Consider the following 24,504-nt stretch of genomic DNA (forward strand, 5'->3'; position numbering starts at 1 on the left):
TTTTTTTCGTTTATTTTCCATATCGAAATCAAATGTTTAAAAATACGAATATTTGCACAAAACTAAGATAAAAATAATCAATTAACAAAAATATTAAATTTAATGAAGTAGAGCAACTTTCACTTCGGTATGAAGGAAAATCGAGCGTAGAGCACACGTCAGAACGCTCCGGCCCAAGGAGCGCGACTAAAGAAATTCGCTAGGATTTTTCCTAATTATTTTAAATATTTTTTTAATATTTAAAGAATTATCAAAATTCAAAAAAAATGTTTTTTAAAGGATTGATACTCATTGGTCTTCAACCAACTCGAATAAATTAATGGAAAAAATAACTTTTAGCAGTATTTATCAATAGATTTTGTAAGGCAAAAAATGGTAAATTTAATGAATTTATAACGTTCTAATTAAGAAAATCATAAGTTTTTCGGCAATTGTATTCAGCAGTTTTTAATAATGACTATATAAGGATAATAATGCGCTGATCAGATTGTGTAAATTGTAATCGGTTGCAACGTAGTGAGTGCACAAACTTAGCTCGAAATGTCTTTGGGGGAAACAGACTTATCTTGAAGGCCTGATTAAGGTAACATAAAGTAACTTTACAAATATGAAAAAATTCACGCGCATTGCGTATATAACACTAATTGATAAACAAGAAAAAAAAATTCAGTTTATCATTTCATTAGCCGGGAAAAAATTGTCAAATAACTTGTTGAAAACGCAATTTTGCTAGACTGCAGCCTTAATAAAAGCATGTCAGCGCTGCATGTAATAAGTATTAATTTGAACTTGCATCGAAGTAAAGATTTTAATAATAGGGTTCCAACATCTCGGTCCAACAGGCAACAGCAATCATTCGATCGTATAATGGCTTCACTTAATATTCCATTTTCGAAAATATTTGAACCGTCATGCTCGTTCTATTCCTTTGTATCGCAAACGGTTGCTGTATCAGATTTGAAATTTAGAATCGATTAGAATCGAAATTTAAATTTTTATTACATTCGTAATTTAAATTAATCCTTTGATTTCTTTTGTTCCAGGTACGAATGCGGAGAGCGAGAGTTTGTTTAAAAAGACGGATAAACAATTCTATTTTTTGAACTGTAGACGAATCTGTCCCTACGTTAATTATATTAGAATCCCCTACCCTTTTAAGTTATTTTAAAAAATGGAAAGCTGAGCGCTCACAAAAATAATTGATGGAACTGGACTCACCCCTTCGTAATCCCATTGCCGGCGCAGGATCTAACTTATCAACAAAAATACATCACAAAAACGCGCTCGATTTGAATAGAAGCTCTATATGCATTTAAAATTGTATTTTAAGTTTTAAAAGCAACTGTGATAAATCCATTGTCTTGGAACTTTCATAAATTTCTATATTATAATTTATAATAAACGTGATCCTATTCATGGTTCATAGAAGTTTGAAATTCTCTGCGCGCCTGTTAAAGGCCGTAATTTTAAAATGGCCGAGTGATATGTATGCTATTAACACCTTAATTAGGCTCGCATCTACGCGTTCAACATCGCAATCGAATATTTACAGCTAGCAACACTGGATACCATAGATAACAAACTGCACACGGAATTATAGCGCCTCGTACTTTGTGTTAAGAACGCTTTTCGCGGGAACCATTTACCATCTCCGAATTAAAGTATTGATATTAGAAATCTAATTTTTTGTTTGATAGTTGAAACAATGAGCTGTAATTCGTATGAAATGACTTGCATTTAGCGGCGTCTTTGTTCGGAACGTATTTAATTTTAAACATAATTGTCATTAACATTTGTGAAGCGTTTTGACGGTTAATTTAAAAATTGTGAGCCATAATGATGCCCATGTATGGAAAGTGATACTTCGATTTAGATAATTATTCTAAGAACATAGGCTCACTGATACAATGAAAATCCCTTTTTTTTTTTTTTTTTTTTTAAGTGGGGAAATCTTACCTAAGATACCCACGGCTCCCGGGGAAGGAGCCGTGGGTTATGTCGGATTCCTACCGACTAAAACCCCACTGTGTACCAACGCGCTGCTTTAGACGGGATGCGGGGACACTATCGCAATCTTCCGCATGACAATGAAAATCCCTACTATATTAATATTTTTCTTTTTTTTTTATTGACGATGGGGAAGAGCTTGACCACAATCTCGCCTGATGTTGAGCTGAGATGTGGTCTAAGATGGTACGCGCTTCCCTAGAAGGTACCTGTTCACTCTACGCTTGAAGACCTATAACATTATTATAAATGCGAAAGTAACTCTGTCTGTTTGTCTATTACGCTTTCCCGCTTAAACCTCTCAACCGATTTTCATGAAATTTGGCACAGATAATCTTTAGACCCTGAGAGATATAGGCTACCTTTTATTGCGAAATATGTACCACGGGCGAAGCCGGGGCGGACCGCTAGTTTTAAATAAAATCGGCAATATAAAAGTCGGTGTTGAAAGCTATTAATATCCCGTTATTTACCCTTCTGGATATTACGAAGTTGGCTAAATTCCCTTGATGAATTATGCAGATACAACTTACTTACCGTCCGTCCCTCGAAATCCGACGTTTTTGGTAATAAATTCATCGAAAAACGCCTTTTATACCCTATTTAACATTATTTATTCGATTCTCTTTTAAAACTCGCTTGACACTCGCGTTGAGTGCAAAAAAGTGCATAAGGGTGTGTTCAGACGACGCGCGGCGAAGTGTGTGATGATATTATTGCTTTCTGATAAGAGATTAACACGTAAACGTCTTATTGGAATTTCTATGGTGAAAAACTTATTTGAAGTTATCTGTTGGTGTTGTACGTAAAATCGCGTATTAGCTTTATTGAAATGTAATCATGTAATTTGATTAATTCCTGTATAAATTATGATTAATTGTATTGAACTTACTTATATTATTACTTAGTATTAGATTACTTTTTAATAAATATAACAGTCCTACCTGATTTCTACCATTAGGTTCAAGCTCTGCCTTCCAAAATTTAACTTATGCTTCAACTCCCATAAGAGTTATTATTTTGTCACAGGTGTGGTGTGAAGCCGCCCTTACCGCGGAATCCATTATGAATAGTATCGCAATAATACCGATAACTCTTTAAACATTTTATTGCATTTCAAATGTATTGTAAATCGCTGTATTCTGGGAAAAAGTTGAGAATTTTACGACGGCCATATTTGGTAGCCCGCCGATACTTAGTGATTATTGCCATATGTATATCTACCATTTTTGGTAGAAATACATGTATTGTTTAATGATTAAATTTAACGATTGTATGTAAAACATATTAATTCCGCTATTTAAATGTACTTACGTATTAATTAACCTTATATAATAATTAACGATACTGTTTATTGCATGGATAAATTTAAAATGTATATAATATGCGCGGTTACATCTGCTGTATATACGTATATAAATAGTAAGTGTTGTTCTCGTTAAAATAATTTGTTTTTGCTCAATTTTCAATAACATAATTTACCACTTTCCTTATCAACACGAATATTAATAATACTGTGCTTATATTATTATTACTCCACATACATACATTTTACATGTCTGTACATTTTCTCTTAATTTTAAACTAGCTTCCGCCCGTGGCTTCGCCCGCGTGGTGTTTTGATAAAAGGTAGCCTATGTTCTTTCTCAGGGTCTAAAGATTGTCTGTGCCAAATTTCATCAAAATCGGTTTAAGCGAAAAACCATAGCAGACAGACAGACAGACAGACAGAGTTACTTTCGCATTTATAATACTATAGTAGGGATAACTTAAAAGTTCCCAGAAATATCAAGAAAAAAAACCAAAAACACAAGACCAAAAACAATGCCCTCTATATATAATATTATAGGGAATAAGCACCAAATAAGGACGTGCGCACACGCATTCATGGAAACGGAAACGTGTATTATTCGGAAAAGCACTCAGTATTCAGGTCCCAGGTTCGATTCCCGATCACGTCTCAGTGAAATTATACCGATTCATAATATCACTTTCTATACCATTTTTGGTGTGTGGATCATTATAACAGAATTGTCCGTTATATAATGGACTGTAGGAATTCTAAGTACTTTATTATCTTTTTATTCGGTTACAGAAACGTTTGTAATGTGTTTAAACATCATTTTGCTTTATTAAAGGCGTGATTGGATTATTAGCTAATTTCTTTATTACATGATTTAAGGCACCTAAAAGATAATAATCTATTTTGAACTATAGTGAATGCCTTTCTACATTTATACACAGACAGTAAGATATCTATTTCTAGGTTACATTATTGTCCTTTATAATATTCATAAGTTCTATGAAGACGACAATTATAAGGCGGGTAACACTAGCAGCCATATTGCTATTGTGAAACGCATAACGCGTAGCCCGCATATTAACCAGCCTCAACTACAAGCGAAAACGGGAAACAATCGCCCTTCCATATTTGAAATCGCCGTTTGAATATGGAACTATTTAAAATTTCGAATCCGTTACTTTATCGCTTCTATACGTGTTCGTATTCTACGATTGTTCTTTTTTCGAAATTGGAACGACTGGCTGGTTATGATTATGTTGGAATTATTGAAAAAAAGTTATGGAAAATGCTTATAGTGTTGAATTTTTATGCGTGTCTATTTTATAAACAGCTTAGTCTACATAAGTTTATGCCTAAAATTAAGTTTGTTTTGTTTAGAACTTAATTAAATGCCCTGTTCAAAAGGGTCACATACTTTGTAGGGATAAAAGAGAGGGGCAATGGACAAATGAATGTTTGTATTTCATAAAAATATCTGAATATCTAAGCTTGATTATGTAAGCGAAAAAATGTGCACAGAATTTTATAGGTAGCGCCTTTTTTCTATATTTGGCGCTTCCGCTAATTCATTGTGCTCACAAGGAAGTTGATTATTGGACCTATTTTATAAATAGTATGTCTAAGTTTCAATGACGTATTTGGTTCGCTTTGTTAACTATTAGTAGGTAAGTAGTTAAAAAAATGAAAAAAAAAAACTACTAAGAAAATGTCACAGTTGTTTTATTTCGAAAATTAGGAACTAAATTATTAAAATTTGTACCTAGGCAACTGTTTATTTTACAGTATTGAGAGTCTCATATAATATGCTAAGTAGGCACTCGTGATAACTAACTACCAGTCAATGAACAAACAGTATACAAATATTATTTTTACGAAAGTTATAATAACAATTTTCCACAAGGTAAATCCATGGGTGCTCACATTTACTCTAAAAAAGCACTTACCACATACGCAATAAAGTAAAAATTCGATAAACAAATCCAATTGCGCTAATAGAATAAATCTAATTGCTTCACATCCTGCCTTATTATCTGAAATAGACCGAACGATCTATAAAATAAAGTCTAAAATTGTATAATGGGGCAGTAAATCATGAAACATGGTTACAAATTGGTATCTTCCTGGTGGAATTTTATTTTTATTGATAAAGCGTCTCGCGGCCACAATTGGTACGGATTTGTTCATGAATTGGTTAAAATGGACGCTATTGTGCCGATTTACTATGTCCTAATTGGGCGTGTTAGTGTCGAATTTGGACACACTTTAGCTTGGGTTACTGATTTCGACACTTGTTTACGAAGAATATTATGTAGAAAAGTTTTATGTGGTTATTTTAAAACGGTAGTATGGAGATTTGGAAACATCGAGAATTTGTTTAAAAGTAAACAATTACTTTGTTTTCATTAAACATGCTCGTATTACATAAACATTAATTATATTGTGAAACATTGTAGCATTGTACATATAACATATGTATTAAGATTCGATATTAAACACATCGAATCTTAATATTTTTTATGATGAAATGGTTCAATTTACATTAAATCAGTAACAATACTAAGAAGAAGTTTCCTATTAGAAAATCATCGCAAAACACGATTGGTATATAATACGAAAAATTATTCAATTCCAACTAGCCGACATAAAATTAAACAAGTAAAAATAATAAAAAATAATTTCTAGAAAATTTTAAAATCCCAAAAAACCGAAACATGTCGCCAAACCAAAGATACACCCCACATTTTGCCCCATGGTCCACTCAGCAACCCTTCCGAAAAAGTTTAAAAATAAAAAAAAATCTCGAGGGGGATTTTAAAATCGTTATTATAATCTCGGACGCCATGTTGCCCACTACATTGGGGACGCGCCCTTCAATTTTAAAGGGTGACAGTGTGGGGCCAGTGAACGCTGCGACTAAAAGTCGCAAGTCGCACGACTGGACGCAATGTCGCTTGGATTAACATTGAGTAGAATCGAATTGGAATTTGTCGTCAACTATACTAGTATTGTAATAATATTATTATATATAACGTGAACTCTATTTTGTATATTACGTAAACTATGACATAAACTATTACATTGTAATGGCATGGGCTAATTGATTTCGCTACACCATCAGCATTATTATAGTTTAAAAACGAACAACCTTCCTAATTTCAAATAAAAATTGTGTGCATAATTATTCACCCACCCTATTTACACTTCCAATAATTCATACATCACTCAATCATCATTCACATATCCTTCTTAAATACGTTAAACTAATCAACCTAGTTTCATAGCCGTACCCGGTCACCCTTGAATTTCTAAAAAATCCTTTGATGTACATTTACAATATCTCTCACTCTAGTACACACGACATTTGGCTGAAGATTGCATTTTTTAGATAAAAAGTTTAATACCACTGCCCACGCGCATCGACAATACGTCGTTAATCAATTTCAGCAATATGGCGATTCGATCTGATGTAATTAAAATAATATATCGATACAATTCTAATAAATGACCCACAAAAATTGTATAGGCCAAATATTGTGTAGAGTCTAAAATAGGTTTCGAAATCGAATTATTTTTTTGCTTTGTGAATTCTTATGTCCCTTGGTATTTATTATTTTTGATCTTTATTTTCATTCATTATTTCATATTTGTTATTGTAACTGAAAGATAAGATATAAGAATATGTAATATCCTGTTTTACACAATTTAAACGTCTTTTGGAATATAATAATGACTGCTGACTATTTGAAATTATCGAAAAAAAAAATACAAAACGCGTATTCTATTTGTTATTCCAATTAACGAACGTTTAAATCCTACACAATTATCTCGATAGAAAGTATTCTTCAGTAAGACAAATGATATCAACAATTAATGAAAGCGTTATTACACATTAAAAAGAAAACGTTTTATTTGCTCGTTAATCTCAAATGTAAGCGACGTCAGCGGCTGAATGAGCTGACAGATACCACATCAATAAAAATGTTACAATTGTCTTCCACGCAGTTACTATTCATCAACCTATTTGCAACTAACAAATACACGTGTGGGAAAACGTAACCGACGTAACACATTCCAAATTCGAATCCACGAGATTTGAAAAGAGAATAAGATTTGAAAATGGAACGCGCCATTAGGAGCGAACACAATGGTCTCATTGGTCGATTTGAAAAAGGAACGATTTGTTAAACGTCAAATATGAACTTTTTATTCGAGATGTAATGAAACGCTCCGGTACGGTCGCGGTGCTAGTACACATCGCTTTTTGTCGGATCACGGAGCTCGTTTTTCATTTGTTTTGTCCGCGCGTTCGCCACACTTATTAATGTCAAAATTAAAATGAGGATCCGAGTAATAGCTCGAAATGCCACGGGCGACAAGATTATTACGTTATTAAAGTCCCTCTCCACGAGCAACGTTCTAATTAAAAGATATCGGTACGTGCAATAGTGGGCTAGTGCCTAGTATCAGCCTCACAATGAAAACTTGTTACAATACAATTTTTTCCTAAGATCATGAGATAGCACTGTTTGCGTTCACTGCCTACATATCGGTTATTACTTATTATATGTATTCGAAGCCGACTTTCTATCCTACTGTTTATCGGTCGATCACAACACGAACAACGACACGAAACTATCAATATTTCTAATATCATTTAAAAACAAAGTATTAGTTTCGTATCCGTACACGGCGGCCATATTAATCATCGACGAATTTCCGTACGCCATGTCATATGGAGTTCGTTTATTAAAAATGTGACGTATCAAGATCAACATCATAGAATGAGATAACCAGATAGATTAATATGTGGAATGAGTGAGACGGGGTTATGCTGACATTTCATCGGGTCATCAACCCTACGGGCGTCCCTCTCTAACGAGAATTCGAATTTCGAACATTTGATTTGAATTGTTCCTAATTTTTTCTAACGTGCCCCGTTCGATACGCTCTTTATGTATTCTCGACGGTTTATTAAAATTTATTTTATCTAGAAGTCGGTTTCGAGCTTCCGTTTGATGATCTTCGGTCGTTCCGTAATCAATAAAAGACGTATTAAATGGCCGCGATATTTCTTAGTAATTTTATATCTTTACAATGGCTAGTTAAGGCAAAATCGCGTCGTGTTTATGAGAAACGCTTTTTTGTTCGGTCGGTTTTATGTTACTGTGTGCCGTTTTATTTATTATCTTGGATTATGATAAATCGGTATACATATACTACGAATGCTTGTTTATCAATTTGCGTCCTGATTCACATCTGTTGAGCATTTTACGATTCATTATCATAAAAAATCCGCGGCTGTAAACCGGAAAACGTATTGTTTCATTGAAAGGAAGGCACTAAACGCAGTAGAGTCGGCTGCATAAGGGCGTATGGGTCTATAAGATGGTAAGCCTGAATTAAAATGCAAGAACACATTTCTATTCGAAACAAAAGGGGCAAAAATGTTAAACGGCAACTATAGGATCATAAGCGTTCATAACTGGTTATACAGATCCATTTATGGCGATGTAATCCTATTGTGTGATCCTGGCTTTAATTGTGCATGTGTGTGTCTGCGTGTGTGCGTGTGTGCGTCTCAATCATTAATTTTGTCTGTAATTGAACAAGTTGCGATCGGTCGGCAAAAAGTCGTCGCTTCCCCGAAACATTGTGTAGTTAAGTGTACCGATGCGATGACGTTCCGACATTTCGAATTTATACGTTCATAAAATACTTTTGTCAAATTTACGTCGGTGTTCCGAATGAAATGGACGATCGGTTTGGATTCTTTACAGAAATCATCGTCTACGTTTTTCTGCTGGTTATTATGTTGAATGTACGTACCTGCTGCAGCGGGCCGCGGGATGCAAACTGCCGCGAAATTCTCTAAATTTAGTTCCATATTGTGGTCGGGAATTATTTCATCGAAATCGTTACTTTTAACGCTTTGTTATGCCAGTAATAGACAACCTCGAGCTGGCTTCAATTAAAGCAAATTTCCGTTTTTTGATATCATTCTCAATGACTTGAACCGCAATTTCGTAATTACTTGCTTTGGGAAACGTGGAAGAATGTCAAACAGTAAAATTATTGTATCTCTATAGTTATTCCAGGTATCTGCTTTCAGATTTGATCTGACGATGACCAAGATATTTTTTAGATATTTCCGATTATAAACCTATCAGAAAAATGGAATCCGCACTATCTATCGTTCATCGAAACCAGAAAAAATAGAACATAAGAAACAAAATAAATTGCTACACAGATACATACAATCTGAGTATCGACCTCAAATATAATAAAACCAGTAATAATTACGAAGGCATTTATCGATATCATCACATCACTATTCATTAGATTGCGTAGTGAGGGACGAAGCGAAATTCGGTAAGCGAGTAACATTAATAATTACTTCTCAAAATAATACAAATCTGATGCACGACTATGATAAGGTACCGTCAGCTACTTCATTGCTCAAAAATCCGGTCTATTATCTTATAATGCGTCGATTCGACAATCAATTGTGCTCGGATGACAAAGTTTGTTTGACTCGCTTAGAAATTGGGCTTCTTAATTAAATGTGATTGATAATTTTTCGAAATTGGAATGATTTATTTTCTACTAATTAAAAAAAGAATCTTACCACAGCTCAAATCTAACAATTTCAAATTTCGAATTAAGAACGGACGATGAGCTTCGAATTCCATTTTCAATTCGAGTCGAATTCCATTTTCAAAAATTGCGCCATTCTAATCCCATCATTCAAATTAATGCCATAGACAATACCTAATTCGGATAAGCGTCAAAGAATTCATAACAAAGAAACACCGGTTGGTTGCGCAACCAATTAAATCCATCGATCGGCTCGACGTATGTTGATGTTGTATATTGTTATGATCTATGATAGCGGATTTGTCACGTTTCGAAAGTATAATCTGTTTTATCTGCTGATCGGCCTGGTCATTGGGTAATGTACATGAAAAATTTTGAGGTCTAAGGACCGGTAGATCTATTTATTACTAGTTTATTCACGCATTTATGTTTATTCATTTCTGAATATGTTCACAAAGGCATGTATAGAAGACGCACTTAATGTATAATCAATAAGTTTCTGAACATCTCATACAGCTCTGCATTGTCTCTATAATCAGTAAAAGTATTAATCTATACTTATATTATAAAGCTGAAGAGTTTGTTTGTTTGAACGCACTAATCTTAGGAAGTCCGATTTGAAAATTATTTCGGTATTAGATAGCCCATTCATCGAGGGTGGCTATAGGCTATATATCATCACGCTAAGACGAACAGGAGCGGATCAATGTGGGTGAAACCGCAGGACACAGCTAGTACAAAATAAAGTTGTCACCAAATTCCAGTTCTATATGTTGCGAATATCTAATTTCAATTTGATCTGTTTACAATTACCGGATATAATGTGTAATTGACACATACGTCTGACGTCACAATTGCTAATGAGTCGAAAAAGTTCATCAAACTTAAAAACTTGACATTACCCACACGTGTAGGTACGGTGTGCAAAAAAATAACCGTTAACAAAAAAGATATTTGTGAATCGAAATATTTTTAATCTATTTTTTTTTGCTGACCATACACAGCACGTGTTTAGAACACGACTGCGCTTGCGGCGGTTGCGAATATAGATTTTTGTCTCCAAGATAAGGTCGATGTGTAAAATATATTCCACAATACATTTACATAACTCATAATAATTAATGTTCTACAATTTGTTTGTAATTGTAACAATTTTAGTTATCACTGTAGGGCATCGAGATTTTAAGACATTTTAAAATTTATTTCACATGTGTTTAAAAATGCGCTTGTCAAGGCAAATTTCAATCAATTAAGAAAACAGACAGTTTTTTTAAGCCACAATAAAGTAAGAGAACATACAGTATTTTTATTAAATAAATAATTTTAACGGATTTAAAACGCGATTTATTATACTTAAACACATCACGAAGCTTTTTTTCACATTTTATCAACATTTGTCTCAAAACATGCCAATTTTGTAAAATCATTCCATCCTTTGGCAAACAATAATTTCCTTGATTATTAACTTCCATAGCACCGATATTTCCTATTATTACCCACATTTATCGACTAAGAAGTTTCAACAAAAAAGAGCAGTTTTGCCCCAGGCAGTTACGGTACTAGCGGTCTACATACCGTCATAGAAATTTGACTAAAACTGTTATTGCGTTTATGTAAAGTTAGGTTATGTTCACACTCTCGACGAGGCAATTGATCAAGTCTTTAACACGAAAATGCAAGACAGTTTAAATCGATTAGATTTTAGAATATGTTTTCCATTCATTTACGATACATTCTTATTGAACCCCATAAGAGCTGATCGTTTTACTATAAAACTATTAAATATTGTTTTAAGTACAGGAATAACTTAAAATAATTAATAGATTTTACAATTAGTAAAAAAATCGAATATCCGAAAAGCAGGGTGAAAAGGCAAAAAAAAGAGCTTGTGTAGTTGTGTGCCGAGCACACGTGTCGAAGTGAAACTTCTTTGGCAATATTCAAAGATACCAAAATCGTCGCCTTACTCTATGACGTGACGGTATTGCCATGACGCGAAGTTGAAATTTTAGAAGATTCACTTCGGAAATACACAATATTTTTTTAAATTCCCTATAAAAATTACATCTTAAAATGTAACGAGAGTATACACGCGCCATAAGATGTCGAGATAAGACAAGTTTCGTGTGAATCAAAAACACGATTATGTGATCTTTTCAAGTGTGTAATTTGCTTCTAACTTGTATTTATAGATCAATTCCGATTTCGAAATAAATTATACATACTTACCTTTTATACTTTTTGTGGAAAACGTGTATTTTTTCGTGGTTTTGTAAAGATAATTGAATTTTTCAATCTACCCCCAAAGTGTTAAAAAATAACGGTTATTCGTTTGTGTTTCTTCAATATTTTTCTTGTGATATTTGTAGGTATAAATAATTATGGAAATTCATGGGTGATTTGAAGAAAGTACACTCAGCTATTTGACAACTTTATTTAACTTAACATAATAACACTTAGAAACATACACTCTTAGTGAAGTCAACTAAATCGTTTGTGTCAACATTGTGGCCGAAAAATGGTAATTTTCAAGTGTTTGCCCATTGGCTTGTTCGAAGTACAAGATTCGATTTTAAAAACAACAGTTTAAAACCAATAAAAGGGTACCGTAATACGCTGTTTAATTTTTTAATAACATAAAAAATCACCTCAATTTTCTTAGTTTATGGATGGAGGAACTTAAATCAGAAATAGCTTCATATGAGAGTAGGATTATACCTACATATTTCTATGAAAATTATGCTTAATTTAAAAACTAATGAGTGTTGAAAGTACGTATATCAATTTCAATAGAAAGTAGTTAAATTACTGCGTTCGTTAACCGAATAGCTTCAATTATCTCAAACATCAGACACGTCCACTCAAATCGGATAATACATCACGTATGCCGTGGAATTCGAAATTCAAAAACTATAATGATTGATTGTCAACCAATGACAATCGCGTATTCAAATTCCTTACCAATTTGAATGTGGAACGAGTTCTCTTACTTTCCTGTTGCGCGCGTGTTGCCAGTAAAGTTTCCATAGACTAAACAATAAGCAATTATTTTTATGCTATATTTTATTCGATTCCGCGTAACATTACCTTTATACAAATATAGAATATTGATAGAGACCTACTTTTGTTTTATCAAGTAGCAAGTATATTTACCATGGAATGTTTTATAGTTATTCTATTAAAAAACCTATAAAACATTATTTCCGATGAATTTATTCTGGCCTTGTTGCTAATAACAATTATATTTCTTAGCACCAAAAGTAACAATCTAAGATTGTTTTAAAAAGCAACCGTCAATATAAATTTACGTTGTCTATGAACTTATCTCTACGATCCATTAAAAATATTCAATAAAGATATAAGATGGAATAAAGATGGTTCACAGCGTACGCATGTGTGTGTAATTATGAAAATAGTTATGCATTTTCGAGTGTTTTCTTCATAAAAGCGTCAAGTACCCACTTGTAGGTCGATGAACTTGGTTTTTTTACTCTTTAATAAAGTACCTAATAAACTTAAACTGAGATTAAAAGTATTTAATCTATATGTGTGTGTGTATAAAAATATTTTATTTCCGAATAAGGATAAGCTATGAATTTATCAATTGTTTTTGCGTATTTCTCGAACCGGTATGTAATTAGTTCCACTATAATGTTAGTACATATCAGTAATTTTTATTAATATCTGAAGCTCTTAAATATTATTTTAACTATTTGCGCTTATAGAATAAGATTATAAAATCCTGTACGTGTAAAATATAAAATCAAGCTATGTATGAAACAAGGCAAATTACATAATTTCTGAAGGCAAAAAAACTAGGACAATACAACTCACGAGCGGCCCACGGTAATTGAAAATAATAATTGAATTCGAATTAAGAATACGAAATCAGAATAGAATGCGTTCCATATTTGAAATTCGCGGCCGCATGTTCTTTTTTTAAGTTTAAAATTTGAATTTGGAATCGTGTGTGCTATTGTTTGGTAAATGGAATTCTTGTTGCGTATCGTTACTTAAGTGTTGCCATTTTAGCTTGATCTCTACTTAGGTAATACTTATTGGAATTTGAAGCTTTAGCAATTTTTGTTACAAGAACTATCTATTTTGCAAAAATCGTAATAGAATTTCTAATAGATCCAGAATTTTAAACAAGTTTTTGCGTAATAACAAATTTGTTTTAATGAAAGCCAATTCATTGCTGACCTAGAAATAAATAAAACTAGACGTAGGGTCATTGCGCCTGTTCGCGTCCACATGCCTATTCGCGTCCATTTTGCGGATATCTTTTAGAAAATTCACGAAAATAAGTATACTTTTAGTAAAATTGTAATAAGAAAAATTTCCGATAATACCTCAATGTATATGAGACATGCACACATATTCAAAATATGCCTGCGCACCGCCTATCCTATTTAAAAAAAATATTTAATTTTGGCTATTATACGAGAAAGCTAAAACGCGCGGGATTTTGAGAAAAAAATAGTGCGCAGCGTCGCGTTTGACGGTAAGTATCTTATTGTTAAATGTGAATTTTTGAATATGTAACTGTTTCTTTACTTTGCTAATAAAACATGGAATAGTATGGATTATAAATCAGCTAATTTATTTTACAATTAATAGCTAAAATAAGGTGGACGCGAATTACTACACCGAATTTGTACAACTTCCATTTTGCGTCCATGGTGGGCGCAAACTATACCTATAGTGCATAACAATAGAACATATTGCGTCCACATTGTTTTTCAATGAGAAGATAAATATAAATAAGTTTTTCCAGTTTCCTTACAGTGAATTATATTAATAATGTGTTGATTTTAGGATTCCGAACCTCAAAAGGAAAAACCGGAATCCTTGTAGATCACATATCATACATCAGTATCACTTTGATATCCGTCCGTCTGTATGTCCGTCTGCCGGTCTGTCTTTCTGTAAAGACCCTTTTTCTCAGTAACGCGTGGAGGTATAAAGCTGAAATTTATATCGAATACTCAAGTCTACGGTCCCTTGAAGCAGTGAAAAAATCAAACTTATAAGCCAAAGCAATCAAAAGATACAGCCGTTTATGCTGCAAATTTTCGCAAATTTCTACATTCGCAAGGGAATCAAAACCTACAGGGTACTTTACGTGAACACAGACACTTGAAGTTTGGTACGAAGCAACGTCTTATAGCACAAGTAAGGGAAACATTGAAAAAATAATCATTTACAGTTAAGACATATGAAAAAAAAAACAGGTTAATACGGAACCCTCGGTGTGCGAGTCCCATTCGCATTTGGCCAGTTTTTATTCAATAACTATATCCGTAAATAAATAATTTATTAAAATCTTATTTTTATTTGCATTTATCTGATAAAATATCACCCAATACACTCTTAATTCCTTTTCTAAGCTGGTGGACGCGAACTGGTCCACGGGTGGACGCAAACTGGAATTTTTGGACGCGAACTGGGTAAAACGCCTAATTCTGCTATTTGTCTAGATAAATAAAAACCACATGATATTTCCAACACAATTCAAAGTAAATCTTAAAATAGACTATGTAATGAACACGTTACATAAATTTTGAGTTGAAATTTGTTCTGGAACATTTTTATTTTCTCCTTCAAACTTTCCAACTGCACTAAGTGGACGCGAACAGGCGCAATGACCCTAGTACGTAACAATCAATTATTTTGATGGCTAACTTAGATTGAATGTGTATAATAAATGTTTTAAATATAATGAGAAACGTAAATAAAATAGCATATTTAAAATATGTAATATTGTAAAGAAATAATTTTAATTCAAAACGATTATTTTCCAAATATAATCTTTTCAATCTAAACCATTCGAAAATTCGAATTAAACAACCACTTCGTATATTATAATATCACAAGAATGATTTTCAAATTTCGAACTACATTCAAACTTCGAACGCGTTTACGTTCCAAATTCAAAACTGAATAAAAACGACGTCACACAAGCAACGTATGATGAAGAAATTCCGTGCAAGCTCCAAGATTACAATTTCGAGACTAGATAATTTTCTATTAGCATACAAAGGAGAATTACCGTCTCGCTGTGCGTCCGTGTGTCACAGTACTTATATTAGAGGCCACGCCTTGTAACTGTCATATGTAGCCTAATTAGGTATGCTTAGGTAACTAACAGATTTTAATAACATTGTATATAAAGATAGTTTATATACGAAGAATTGTATGTAACTGAATATGAATATGAGTTACTGTAAAATATGAGAGGTTAACCGTTAATATGAAGACGATCCTGAAATACCAGCCTTTCGCGGTAAGAAGCTTTTCAACAAGCTTTAAAAGACAAACACTTGAACTGAAAACTACCACCTTTTTTTCTTGATTATTTTAATTAATTTTTGCTCTATTTTTTCACATGTAATATTTATTTTTTATTTTTTCATGTAAGTACCTATAATTAACCTTTCTTATTTCTTACTAAAAACAATGTTATAACAGCTGAAAGGTAGATGTAGCTACTTATATTTTCATTCAATATAATCCATAACCAAATCAATGAATCCATAACAATGAAAGCTTACTATTCACTATTAAATAGAAATGGCCAAGAGTGTGTCTATAGGAATGTGTGTGTGTGCACGTGATCTGTATCACAATGTGTAGCGCCGGAAATTTATGAATTATAATCAGAAAAGTGTTGGGAATTTAATGACAGTTCGAAGTAAACCGGCCTTCCTGGTGCTGTGTTATATAAATATTGAGCAGCATTGTTTATGGTGCGCATAGACAAAGCTTTTTATGTCAACGCTTCCTTTCGTCTATGGTTCGTTCGAATTTTGAAATGTGGATTCGATTTTCGAAGTACAATTATTATAAGAAAGACGGGTGTGATTTGATGTTTTGAGTTTTGAATTAAATTCTATTATATTTAAATTTCGAAAGATTGTTTTAAGAAATGACATTTTTAATAAGCTCCTAATATATTATGTGAACTTGCAGTAGCTGGTTGATATCAAAAGCTCACAAATCGTGTGTGAAAAGACCTTCAATCTGTAACAATACCACTTCTATAGTTCCAGTTATTGCACTGGACAAACAAACAAACTTTTCCTATATTAAACACGCATGTAGGAATAGGTCTAAGGACACGATTGACAGACGGACGTGCATCTAGCAACGTATGCGGAATAATAATATATTTATTGCAATATCGTTATGTTCTATAATTGTGTCATCGTTTTGTATAATTTTCACGTTTCTCTCATTGTCCAGTACTTCGTTATACTATCATCACGATATGCGAACTAAACCATGACTTACAACTTACAAGTAACAAAATATTATTATTGTGATGTTTCAACGTTATAAATCTATATACTCTATACTTATATTATAAAGCTGAAGAGTTTGTTTGTTTGAACGCGCTAATCTCAGGAACTACTGGTCCGATTTGAAAAATTATTTCGGTGTTAGATAGCCCGTTTATCGACGAAGGCTATAGGCTATATGTCATCACGCTAAGACCAACAGGAGCGGAGCCACGGGGCGCAGCTAGTGTTAAATAAAACAGATTTAAATGTGTTAAAACAATTAAGTAGGTATTAAGTACATTATTATTAATCAAACTTCCAAATTCCTTCACCCACGTGTTTCAACAAAGCCGGCGGCGATGTAATTTATAATAAAAATTGCTGTTTTTAAATTAATTCATGTGGAAAATAGATAAGACTGCCCACGCGACTTAAATTTAATTACGTATATGATACTCGATTGAGATACTTCATATTTATTGCTTTAACAACTGTTTGTACCTACATGTTCTCACATAATAAGATTACACGAGTAATTTATTTTATTAGTAACGACATAATAAAAATGTTTATAATCCCAAAAATAAACAACCAACAATAGAGCAAACAAATTTGAATCCAATTCTGAAATTGAAATAAATTGCCATAAATTTAAAAAATCGAATTTAAGATTCCAATTTCAAACAGAATTCGATTCACTTTAAAATCGAAGACAATTCAAAATTGGATCACGTCATTGTATCGTACGACACAAGTGATCATTATAGGCCGTAAACTCGCCGATAAAACAGATTAGGCGTTTGAATATTCAAGCTCGTATTGTGAATAAAATTTGTGATGTGTTGATTTAGTGTTATGGCGTTTATAGTGCACGATGTGTGTACGATATTTTATGGTTGACGATATTTTGTTATTTAAATTAGGCTATAACTTATGAGTACGCTAATTAGTTTACAATTAAAGAATTAATGGGAATAATTTATTTATTTTAAACACTTCATTGTGCTGCCAATATAACAAAAGTGGGTACAATAGGACTTAAACTAGTACAAACAACACAGAGGGCGGCAACACTAGTACAAATAATGTAATATGGCTATGAAAAAGCTTCGTATGAAATTCAAAAGTCTAATTGCTTAATTAAAAAAACTAATAAGTACAAAATATATGCTTACAAATAATGTACCTATATTACATGTAAAAATTATATTATTTTTAGAAATATATATTAAAAAATCTAAGTCGACTTCTTCAATAAAACGCGTCTATGACTAACTAACTAACTAACTATAAACAATAATAGCAAACACGCGGTCATAAACCATAATTAAATTAAAACAAAAATGATCATAAAATAAACAGATCATACGCACGAAGATTACATTTACAGCCAGCGTGACCGATTCGACTTTTTACCGCTCTACGTGATACGACACGACCAAGTTGACACCTAATAGATTGGATCCGGTTTTCGGCACGGACGCTTTATCAATTATAAAGAAATTTCTTGTTTTATTCACAATTTGTATTGAATTAAAAATTATTATGAATTCAGAATTGTGTAAAAAACACCAGAGCGAAAGCTCTATGCTACGACGTAGAAATGCTACGAGAAATGTCTAGTTTACGATTATACGCCTAATGTCTAGTTTAGACAAACTTTAACACACTATTATCTCAAACGTAAACGTTCAAAGACAATGGGCGTACACAAATTATAATATTATTAACAGCGAATTCCAAATTTGAAAACATCTATAATTACTCGCTCGTAAGAACGTTAAAAAACTGGCACAAAACATGTTACATGTTACAAAGTAAGAATTAAAAAGTCAACGATCTAAATCAAAAACGTTCGAAATATGATTTAAAACGTGTTCCGGAGAAACTCGACGTTTCTAAAAACGAATATCTAGCGCCCGCCGCCATTATACATACGGGTAATGAGGGGTATACACACGAGCGGAACGGTCCTCTTATTCAATTAATATTTTAATATTGAATCTTGAAGAAATAGTTGATAATTTTCCATTTCCATGGCAATTTGTTTTAAAATTTCTGTTAAGCACTAAAAATCTAGAAAGCTTTTATTTGTAGTATTAGTAATAATAATAATAGTATAGACTTTAGTATTTTAAAGTAATAATAAGAATCTCAATACAAGGAAAGTGTATTAAAGTCCGGGTGGAAACAGTTGTAAGATGACAAAAACTTGCTCAAAGCTTTCCGTGTTAAAGACCGCACTGCACGTGTGTCCGCCAAAGATAGTATACTTTATAATATAATGTTTCAAATATTTCAAGGCTAACCGTTCTCAGCTGTCAATCATAATAAGCTATTTATCTCTTTTTTACGTATTCAAAATAAATACGTTCATCCCGCTCTATCGCGCTCGATCAGCCTCGCCTTTATTTGAAAATTTGATTTTAAATGTGGAATGAATAAGCATTATCTTAAGGAATCCGTTCTTTATTTGAATTTTAATTCCTTTTTCTGGCTGACTACCGCGTTGTTTTTTTTGTTTTCGACCAGGATCTTTATTTGTATGTTTTATAATTCAGCCAGATGTGAAGCGAGATGTGTATAATCTGTATTTCTCGTTTAACATTCCTAGCAACAGATAATAAATGTTGATATGGATAAATCATTGTTTAAAATTGAAGAACGCGTCGTTACCAGACCTTTTGTTTATGTAACTGGATACACACAATATTTGTTAGAGGAATGCTCCGAGAATCTGTCGACTTTGTTATTGTAATATTATATTGAAATTTGCGCGTTCAGCGCCTGAGTAATTACTTATTTTATCTTGATATAAGTGTAGTATAAGAGCTGATTTTGTTTTAGCTTTATATAATTACTTTTTAACGTTTGTATGGAAACTGCAATGACTTAAAATGATTTAATTAGGGATGTAACGATACCGATACCGATATATCGGCCGATATAATCGGCAAGCCGATATATCGGTATCGGTATCGGTATCGCCGATATTTTATTACAAATATCGGTATCGGTATCGTATCAGCAAAATCATGTATCGTTACATCCCTAGATTTAATTATCCTCAATTTAATCACAAAGACCTCAATGATTTTATAATACCTACGGTAAGTATTTATGAAAAATCTAGGTAGTTTACTTTTTTATTACTTATTGATCAATTATTTTGTTTCGACACATTAAGCTTATATATACGAATGCCACTATTAATTAACATAATATCTTAAAGCCTACTTATATTACATTACGGTAGGTACTTATGAAATTCCAAACAAAGCCATACACGTATACTAGTATACGATACCACCTACGCACAAATCCACGAAGCAGTTGAACGTAATATAATACGCGATTTCTTACTCGGAATTAAAACTTTGATAATAAAAATATCTTAATAGTTATTACAATGAAATTGAAGCTGAATATTTAACTATAATTCCTTATCAGAAATTGCTGCACAGATTTGAACCAATTTTGATGTAATAGTAGATAAATGGGAACTTATTGAAGTTACAATTTTTTGGTATTTTTTAGGAATTAGGATCTTACCCTAAATTATATACTTAGTGTTAACGAATCTAAACTTATATTAAAGTGTCACCTACATTGCTGAATCGATTTCGATAATTTTTCTACATAGAAAGATTAAGGAGACAAGAATATATAGAAGGTAGATGAATGAAATGTTTCTGAAGAAGATTATCGTTTTGTCGTGGAAAAAAAATGTTGTAAACGACAGAAGAAAACTTTTACGAAAGCGAAGTCACGGTATAAAAGCAAGCGAATAATCCAAGCATAATTTGTTACCATATAAAAAAAACATTACGCGACCCGTAATTAAAGTACACGGCTACAATATAAATCCATAAGTCCGCCATAAATGACAAACGCGCCTTTTTCGCGGCAACCTTGTTGGAACAATATTCAATAATAACAATAAAGAAAAATTACGCGCTCGTTTTATTAATTTTTTCAAGATGGCCGCCGTGTGGAGGACGATTCCTTCAATTATTGATTATGTGTGATGAGATAAATATATGTGGATTTGTAAAATAGAGCTTTGCTTGTGAAAACAGTGGAAGAAAATTGGATAGATTTCGATCTTTGAGAGATTAATTATTTATAACTTGCTGTGCCTTGCAGTTTTACCCGCAGTGCTCCACTCCTGTTGGTCTTAGCGTGATGATATAGCCTATAGCCTTCCTCGATAAATGGACTATCTAACACCGAAATAATTTTAAATCGGACCAGTAGTTCCTGAGATTAGCGTGTTTATAATATTAGTATAGATTTTACTCTCAAGTACAAATGAGCCAAGAAACAAAACAAATTAATCAAAATTCCAATAGATTTATAAAAATTATACAAAATAAAATAATTTAAAATTTCTCAGAAATATTGCTTCAATGTTTCAACGTCGATATCTAGTTATGTGACATGTTGACATTTGTAAGTCGATGTTGTAGTGATGTACGTATCGATATGTCGATCTAAACCAGTCGGCTAGTGATGAAATAGTCGATAATTGTGTCCAATATTTTAGTAGACATTGAAAAGGTAATTTTTGCTAACCGGTGGCTTAGTGGTTATAATATTTTAATTCTTAAGAATCCACGTATAAGTTCAAATGTTTAACCTACTTATTATAATAATAATTATAACATTTAAACTACTAATTTAAAAATCAATGTAAAGAATAGATTTTAATTTTTTGTTTTTCGTTTGTTAATTTAACACAAAAACTACACGATCAATTTAAAAAATGTTTTAACCTTTTGAAATCTTCCTCTTTATCAAGTAATGCCTATTCAGCTTATATTTTATTATTTTTATCCCAAATAAGAATACCCAGGATAATAATTAATAATCCTACTAATATAATATTATAAATGCGAAAGTTTGTGAAGTTTGTGTGTGTGTGTTTGTTATTCTTTCACTAAAATATTACTGAACCGATTACAATGAAATTTAGCACACATATAGAGGGTAACTTGGATTAACACATAGGATAGATTTTATCCCGGAAATCCCACGGGAACGGGAACTATGCGGATTTTCCTTTGAAAAAGTGGGCGAAGCCGAACATCAGGAAAAGAACTAGCGAAATAAACAATTGTAAACATTGAATACACAAATCATCATTTTTTACTCGACAGTTTCCGAGAAACACGATTTGTTGAGTTTAACAAAAAGTTTGTGGATTTTTGTTGTTTTTTTTCACGACGTTATCGTATTATTTTCTCGATTTTTATACTTAAGTACCGCTATTGCGTTTCTTAGTAAATCTAATATCGTTAAACACCAACAAAACATGTTAAAGAAATAAAATATTTACTAGTTGTGTACCCCGGTTGCTTCTTGTTAGAAATGAAAAGTGAAATAAAGCTAACTAAGTATCCTGTACTTAACTAGACCGAGAATTACCTACAAGAGACACAGTATTCATGAAATAATAATTTATCTTCTTTTCTAAATATTCATGTATGTATAAGAATAATTTTAAAAAGTTTAATGTTATTTATATTAATTACTAGCGGTCCGCCCCGGCTTCGCCTGTGGTACATATTTCGCAATAAAAAGTGGCCTATGTCCTTTCTCGGGTATCAAAATATCTCTATATCAAATTTCATGCAAATTGGTTCAATAGTTAAGGCGTGATTGAGTAACAGACAGACAGACAGAGTTACTTTCGCATTTATAATATTAGTATGGATACATGTATGTATATAAATAAGTAATAACATTAAACAATTCTTTAAACTGCAGTATGACTATAATTCTCCTGTTCCTATTTATTCATAAGAAATCTTTATTAATCATTGAATAAGTTATCTTGTTATCTCAACGAGTCAATTTCCAATTAATCTAAAGCTCTAGTTTCGCTTTTAATTAATATCATTTAATTCATATAAATTTTAACACTATAATTAAACTATTATAACACGGTTTGCCAAAGATCGATGGAGCGCAGTATTTTGGGCGTAAAACTTACGGATCGCGTCCAAAATGAGATACTGCGCTCAAAAACGCAGATAACCGATGTAGCTCATAAAGCTGCTGAGCTGAAATGGAACTGGGCTGGCCATGTTTGCCGAATGTCGGAGGAGTTGTGGGCGAAAATTACCACTTTGTGGATCCCCAACAAGGACAAAAGGCTGCGTGGCAGGCCCAGGACAAGATGGCGGGAAGAGCTTGATTCCCATTTAGCGGATTGGAGCAAAATTGCTCAAAATAGGGAGAAATGGATTGAGGGAAGAGAGGCCTTTGCTCAGCAGTGGGACAGCCATGGCTCATAATAATAACCAAAAATACGCTTATCTCTATAAAGCCTTTTTAACTTATTTAGGGTAAACGTACACAAAACCGCCACATAAATTTTAGGGTAATCGTACACATTATCGACATGTACTCATATCAAGGCCACTAACTAATAAGCAATTGTCCAACACAAATTTCGTCATGATACTAGTTTTTGCCGCGGGCGATCTCGTTTTCTCGAAAATAGATCTTTATAATTAATTTCGTAGTTGATCGATGCGTGTACGCTTTTTTTGTATCATTATTTTTAAATTATGGAGTTACGTCAGATAGTGCTGTTTCCGCGAAGTTTGAGTTTAGTTTTTTGATTAATGTATTTATATTTTAGATTCGATTATATTTATCATGTTCTTGTTAGATCTAAAAAAATTTAAATGTCATTCATGTTTTACTTATTTGAGTTTCGCAAAATATTAATAAACTATACTATCCTACTAATATTATAAATGCGAAAGTTTGTGAGGATGTGTGTGTGTGTTTGTTACTTTTTCACGCAAATACTACTGAACCGATTACAATGAAATTTAGCACACATATAGAGGGTAACTTGGATTAACACATAGGTTTTATCCCGGAAATCTCACGGGAACGGGAGATATGTTGGTTTTTCTTTGAAAACGCGGGCGAAGCCGTGGGCGGAAAGCTTGTGTACCATAGATTTCTACGATTCAAAATTGGTCTAAAGGTTGCATGAGAAATAACTGAAATGGTTGTAACAATTTATCTTTAGAAATGTAATAACAACAATTCAAATGTACTTAGATGTTTATAGACATGCCTCTACAATATAAAAACAATCGTTATTTTCAATTGTTCTAACTTATTTTTTTCTTTGTTTCAGATGTTACACTTGCGGCTGTATTAGAAGACTGAAATATATATTTATTCGGCCAAAAAAGATGTAACTGGATATAAAAACATTTATTCTTGGTAAGTAAATAGTTTTACAATAAAGTTAAACAAAAATCTTAACCTTTGATCTTTTAAATTTAACCT

At 32.5% G+C, this 24,504-nt stretch overlaps 1 protein-coding gene across 1 annotated transcript in view; it reads left to right on the forward strand.

The window, feature by feature from the left end:
- Positions 1-24,504, forward strand: part of LOC149898036 (zinc finger protein castor homolog 1-like) — a 94,334-nt gene that overhangs the window by 38,891 nt on the left and 30,939 nt on the right. The window contains exon 2 of the mRNA XM_090115830.1: positions 24,350-24,438. The gene's annotated coding sequence lies outside the window, so the exon portion shown is untranslated. The remainder of the gene's footprint in view (positions 1-24,349; positions 24,439-24,504) is intronic.

The sequence above is a fragment of the Colias eurytheme genome, chromosome 24, assembly GCF_061535395.1.
Source record: "Colias eurytheme isolate Ceu_HAF_F1 chromosome 24, ilColEury1 Martin Lab GWU primary, whole genome shotgun sequence".
Lineage (NCBI taxonomy): Eukaryota > Metazoa > Arthropoda > Insecta > Lepidoptera > Pieridae > Colias > Colias eurytheme.